The sequence below is a fragment of the Clupea harengus genome, chromosome 15 (genome assembly GCF_900700415.2).
Source record: "Clupea harengus chromosome 15, Ch_v2.0.2, whole genome shotgun sequence".
In the NCBI taxonomy this organism is placed as follows: Eukaryota; Metazoa; Chordata; class Actinopteri; order Clupeiformes; family Clupeidae; genus Clupea; species Clupea harengus.
This window is the reverse complement of record NC_045166.1, coordinates 21684486-21691017: the sequence shown is the minus strand read 5'-3', so window position 1 is coordinate 21691017 and position 6532 is coordinate 21684486. Positions and strand designations below refer to the sequence as shown.

At 40.9% G+C, this 6532-nt stretch overlaps 1 pseudogene; it reads left to right on the top strand.

Annotated features, from left to right (window-relative positions):
* Positions 1 to 447: 447 nt before the first annotated feature.
* On the top strand, positions 448 to 3145 carry LOC105901376 (annotated as a pseudogene).
* Positions 3146 to 6532: the final 3387 nt, after the last annotated feature.

Sequence of the window (6532 nt, the reverse complement as noted above, 5' to 3'; positions counted from 1 at the left end):
ATCCACAGCATTAGTGACAAGGTGAAAACATCTAGTTGTTAGTGGAGAGGTAAAAGACTTGTTGGTCTTCCACGTCGTGTTAAACTTTCATTACTGCACTTTTAGACTTATAGTGAGGACACGCTGAGTCTGCAACAATAGTCCTAAGCAAAAAGATTCAGTAGCCTAATCAGTCCAAATATTTCTATTGAACTCGTGTCATGTAGTGCCTTGTTTAATCAAGTAATTGTTCCTCAAATATTTACTCAAAATGAATCAACACCCCAAGGACGTGTACTTGTTTTGCTGCTTATGTCACACATTTTGGCAGAACCAAGTAGATCTTATCCAAGTAATAAAAGTTGGGGGGGGGGGGGGGGGGGGGTGATATTGGAAGGATCTCGATATAAAGAACTTGAATTTGTCGTCATTCACTCAGTCTTAGTGGATCTCAGGACAGACTGCATCATGAAGTTGGCCATCATTCTGTGTGCTGTTGTGGCACTCTCTGAGTGCCTGGTCAGGTGAGCTTGTCAAGGACAATTGATGACCAAGTCAATATCTATTTTAACAGTAATTTAGGTGTTATTACTATAGTTACTGTAATTTGCTATTTAAAAAGTATTATCCTTGTTGTTAATATTATTTGGTATTTTTATTTTGTTATTATGATTATCATAGTTATGTATTCTGTTGATCACTTTAGATAACATATCTTTTAATACACGTAACCATTAACCATATGTGCAATGTACTCCATGCTTGATGTGGGGAAAACAAGCATTTTTTGTGTCTTTTGTGCCAGGGTCCCCCTGATTAAGCATAAGACCACCAGGGAGATCATGGAGGAGAAAGGCCAGTGGGAGGAGTTCAGGCAGAGGTACCCCTACAACCCCTGACCAAGTTTGACAGTAATTTGTTCGGAGCGCAGCAGATGACTAACGATGCTGATGTGAGTGATTTACATGAACTACTCAGTGTTCAAAAGCTTACAATGGACATAGTGTGCCACTGGTTTGTCTTTTGATGTGTGCAATGCCTTGTCTTTCTTTCTCCCTGTAGCTTGCTTACTATGGAGTCATTTCCATTGGCACGCCACCTCAGTCCTTCACAGTGGTCTTTGACACTGGCTCTGCCAACCTCTGGGTTCCCTCCACCTTTTGCAGCAGCCCTGCGTGTGGTGTGTACAAACATCCTTTTCAAATACTCTCTGTTACCGATGTTAACACTGGATCCAACATGAGAAGTTCACTTAGAACATTACACATTTCAGAGTTTAATGTGGATTAACATGCACCAATATATTATTTGCAGAATCAGACAGGACCTGTCATCCATAATGTATGCAAGGGTGAATTTGATTTTTTTATTCATGTTTTTACATTGATGTCGGTAATAACAAAATACTTCATTTGTGGCAGGAAACCACAACAAGTTTGATATCTACAAGTCCTCTACTTATGTCAGTACTGGAAAGGGCCTCTCCATCCAGTATGGAACTGGCAGCATGCAGGGCTCTTTGGGATCGGACACTGTTGAGGTGTGCTGATTTCATTCATATATCCGTACTAGCAATAACAAACATGTACTTAATTCAATTGTATTAATTTATATAGCACCAACAATAAGTGGACGACACATGGATTAATGATAAATACTGCATTGTGTGAGTGTCCTTTGTTTGCCAATTCTTTTGCCTGTTTGGTGACTTCCAGGTCGGAGGACTCAAGGTGGTCAACCAAATGTTCGGAATTAGCCAGTCCGAGGCTTCCTTTATGTACTATATGAAAGCTGATGGTATCTTGGGTCTGGCTTATGCCAGCATTGCAGTGGAAGGGGTCATGCCAGTCTTCAACAACATGGTGAAAGAGGGTTTGATTGAGAATGACTACTTCTCCGTTTACCTGAGCAGGTACAAATTGTTTGGTTCATCTCAATTCTCTCTAGAAACCTTATCAACACTATTATTAAAGTCAAATCTGTTTTTCTACAGGAGCCCTGACACTGGCAGTGAGGTGGTCTTTGGTGGATATGACCCTGACCGTTACGATGGTGATCTTAGATGGATTCCTTTGTCCTCTGAGACTTACTGGCAGATCACAATGGAGAGGTGTGTTATCATGTGTATGTTATAAGCAACATGATGTCATATTCTATATACCTTTTATACTTAACAACATGAAAATAAAATGAAATTGTATCAAAGGATTCTAATCAAGAGAATATGAAGAGCTATATGAAAAGCAAAAGTGCAGAGACACAACATAATGAATGATATTGTGCTCTATCATAACTGTTGACTTAAAGTATTTTGCAGCATAATTGTGGATCTCATCTATTATATCTGATGAGCCTTTTTTGAACTACGTATCAATATTACTCTATGGGAATTGTATGGTCTTGGGCTTCATAGTTTGTTACATATTACACACATAATCTAAATTTCAGTTTACTGTTAAATAATATCAGAGATTCTGTCAAGCTATAATCAAGTTACTTAATTTACCCTACAACTTATTTAAAATCAAATTCCAGCATTACTGTCAATGGCAAGGTTGTTGCTTGCAATAGTGGCTGCCAGGCAATTGTGGACACTGGAACCTCCTTGATTGTTGGACCTCGGAGTCAACAATCTCAACAGTGCAGTGGGAACTCCTAATGGTCAGGTAAGTACAGATGGTGACATGAAACAGTACTGCTTTTGTTAGATCCTTATTATTTTTTTTTATTTGTATAGTTTTAAGCATACATGATGGTACATTACAATGGTGCAATGCCAATGATTTTATCATCATAATTTTATTCTAAAGCTATTTCGTTACTCAGTGGATTTAACAACATGTATCTTGCCACATCGTCTTCTAGGTAAACTGCAATTCCATTGCAAGCCTGCCTGATGTGACTTTCAACATCAATGGAAATTCCTTTTCTATCCCCTCTTCTGCCTATGTCCGCAAGGTATGAACATCTCTGTATTTCTCTGTATTTGACAAGAAAAGGGTGGATGGTCAGCTGTAAATGACATGCTCCCAGTGTAATTTCATCCAAACAATAGTTTGAATAACTTATTAAACACAGGGAGTTTGTTTACTGATCTAACCCACTGAATTACTATTTCTACAGACTCAAAAGTATGGTTGCAGCACTGGTTTTGAGCATAGCTTCAGCAATGGAGTCGGTTCTGGCCTTTGGATTCTTGGAGATGTCTTCATCAGAGAGTACTACACTGTCTTTAACATGCGTGATAATGCTGTGGGTTTTGCCGCTCTCAGGTAAATTACCTTTTGTGGACAAACACAGTGTAACTGTCTCGGCCATGTTGCATGACAGTCATCTTAATCTTAGCTCAATTCAACATTCAATGTAATATTGATGTTTTCCGTGTCAGTCATGTGTGTCAGACATGTACAAACTGCTTGAGCAGAATAAAGTCCAGTTCCTGCATCAAAAGTCTTGTCTGGTGTTCATTCTCATCAAAGGCTTCATAGGGGGATCTAGAGGTAGTACATGGCTAATGTAGGCCAAACTACAACCCAAAAGTGTGGAGAGATAGCCTGGTGTTCCCCACAATTCTCCGTGTTGGAAACCACTCGTTGAAGGTGTGGTATTTTGGTTAGTGGAAGTTAGTACCATAATACTGTGTTGTCAAAACTGAGCTATCGACTGGCAACTCTTGTTCACATCTTTTTTATTTCCATTCTTTACAATAACAGTTTTTGAGGAGGAGGATGTCAGTCAGTAACCTTTATATACCTTTAAAAATGTTGGTGGACAATCCTGTGATTGTCAATAGTTGTGTTCAGGATACTCTAATCACTCTTTGCATTTTTTTTATACAACCCCAAATCAGAAAAAGTTGGGACGGTATGTTATATTAAAACTAAAACTGAAAATAGTGATTTGTAAATTCTCTTTGACATGAATGTATTACATTGAAAACAATTCAACAGCACATTATTTGATGTTTTACCTCATGAATTTAATTGTTTTTTCAAAATAAACACTTAATTAAATTTCGATTCTTGCAACATATTTCATAAAAAGTTAGGACAGTAAAGCATTTACCACTTTGTAATGTTGCCATTCCTTTTCACAACACTAAAGATGTTTAGGGACTGATAATACCAAGTGATGAAGCGTTTCAGGTGTTACTTTGTCCCAGTCTTAAGGTGTGCAACGGTACGGGATCTTCATTTCAAAATGCGCCACACATTCTCTATTGGGGACAAGTCAGGACTGCAGGCAGGCCAGTCCAGCACCCGCACACGCTTCTTCCTCAGCCATGCCTTTGAAATGTGTGCAGAATGTGGTTTTGCATTGTCTTGTTGAAATATGCTTGGGCGTTCCTGGAAAGGATGTCGTCTTGAAGGCAGCATATGATGCTCCAAAATCTCTAAATACTTTTCGGCATTAATGGTGCCATCGCAGAAGTGTAAGTTACCTTTGCCAAGGCCACTGACACAACCCCTTACCATGACAGACCCTGGCTTTTGCACTTGTTGCTGGTAACAGTCTGGATGGTCCTTTTCTTCTTTGTTCCGGAGCACACGGCTTCCATTTCTTCCAAAAAAGAACTGAAATACTGATTTGTCTGACCACAATACATGTTTCTATTGTCTGATGGTCCATCCCAGATGCCTCCGAGCCCAGGGAGATCGACGGCGCTTCTGGACACAGTTAACATAAGGCTTCCTTTTGGCACAATAAAGTTTTAACTGGCATTTGTGGATGTAACTATGTACTGTAGTGCTTGACAAAGGTTTGCCATAGAAATCCTGAGCCCATGTGGTTATATCGCTTGTAGATGAATCGAAGATCACGGTTATTCAGCTTATGTCAGGGCCGGAGTCGGGAATCGAACCCTGGCCGCTGGTTCAGTGAGGAACTCACTGAGCCAAGTAGGAGGAGGACCCAAATGCAGGATGTGCAAAAACGTTGTCTTTAATTTCTTGAACAAAGGATACTCCAAAACATACAGAAGATAAGGAAAAATCCAAAGCGTCAAAAAGGCAAAGCTCAGAAGTTCAAAAATGGAAGGCAAAAACAAGCTTGGCCAAGGCTGTTGCTGGAACAACAACTCCCCTGAAGATCGCTGCAGTGAGACTCTCTTGCATTCCCTTCCCCCTTTCCACAGACACCTGTGGATTGTTGTCTCAGTCCAGGACCTTTTCAAGGATGTCTCCATGGCAACGACAATCTTGCGGACTGAGAATCTGTCTGATTAGGCCTAGGGGAAGGCGACAATCCAGGCCTACTCATACTCGAACTTTCTACATGCATACATACACACATACACATTACTGATATGCATTCACCACCCCATGACCCCCATCCCACGCCTTCGCCTGCTTCGTACCCCCAGGGTGACAGGCGGGTCTGTGACCATAGCCGAATATGGCTGTTGGACCAGATTGCTGCTTGTTTGCGCTGGCTTACCTCCATCCCCCCTCCCCCCTCCCCCCTCCCCGTTGCAAGTCTTGAGTTCTGTCATGTTGTAAAATGTATGTGCTTATGTGCTGAGGTGTTTTTTTTCCTGCTCCCACACTGTACTCCTCTAGGAGCATAGTCTGGGGGTCGCCTTTTTTTTCTCCTCCCTTTCCTCATGTTATGCTGCAATTCTTCCCTCAACCTTGTCTTCCCGTCCTGTCTACCCCCTTGTCCGATGGCGCTTGTGTAGCGGCCGTGGAGATCTCGTGCAGGAGATAGTTTGGTGATACTATAGCCTGCATGGAGAATACCAAAACAAATTCCTAGTATCTGTATACATGGCGAAATAAAGTTGAATTGAAGAGGCTTGAAAACCACAAAAACTTACAAAAAACACACAAGGACTGTGACTGCAGACAAGGACACTGAGGCTAGGAAACTAGGAAACTAGGAAGCTTGAGACAACTAGGAGCTTGAGACAACTAGGAAGCTTGAGACAACTAGGAGCTTGAGACAACAATAATGCGGGACTAGCATTAATTAGAAAACAATACGACAAGGACATAGCAAAGAACAAGTCAAAAGACCAGGTATAAATACTCTAGCTAATTGGTCATGTGACCAATCAGCTAGCAGGTGAAAACAATGGAAGGGAAAGCAGAGACAGGACGTAAACAAAAGCACATGTACACACACAAGCCAACAATCCTTTTGTTGGCGACCTCTACAGGCCCAAAGGTCCCAAATCGTGACAGCTTAGGCTTGCGCCCTTGCCCTTTACGCACTGAAATTCCTCCAGATTCCTTGAATCTTTTAATTATGTTATGGACGGTGAAATACTCAAATCCCTTCCTATCTTTCTTTGAGAAACATTGTTTTTAAACATTTCAATAATTTGCTCACACATTTGTTGACAAACTGGCAATCCTTGGCCCATCTTTGCTCCTAAAGGACTAGGCCTTTCCTAGATGTTGCTTTTGTACCAAATTACCTGTTGACATCACTGTGTTCAAATCACATAATTATTTAATTATTCTACCTCATTACTACCCCTAAATTGCCCCCGTCCCAACTTTTTTTGGAATGTGTTGCAGGCCTGAATGACAGGAATGGATGTATATTTACT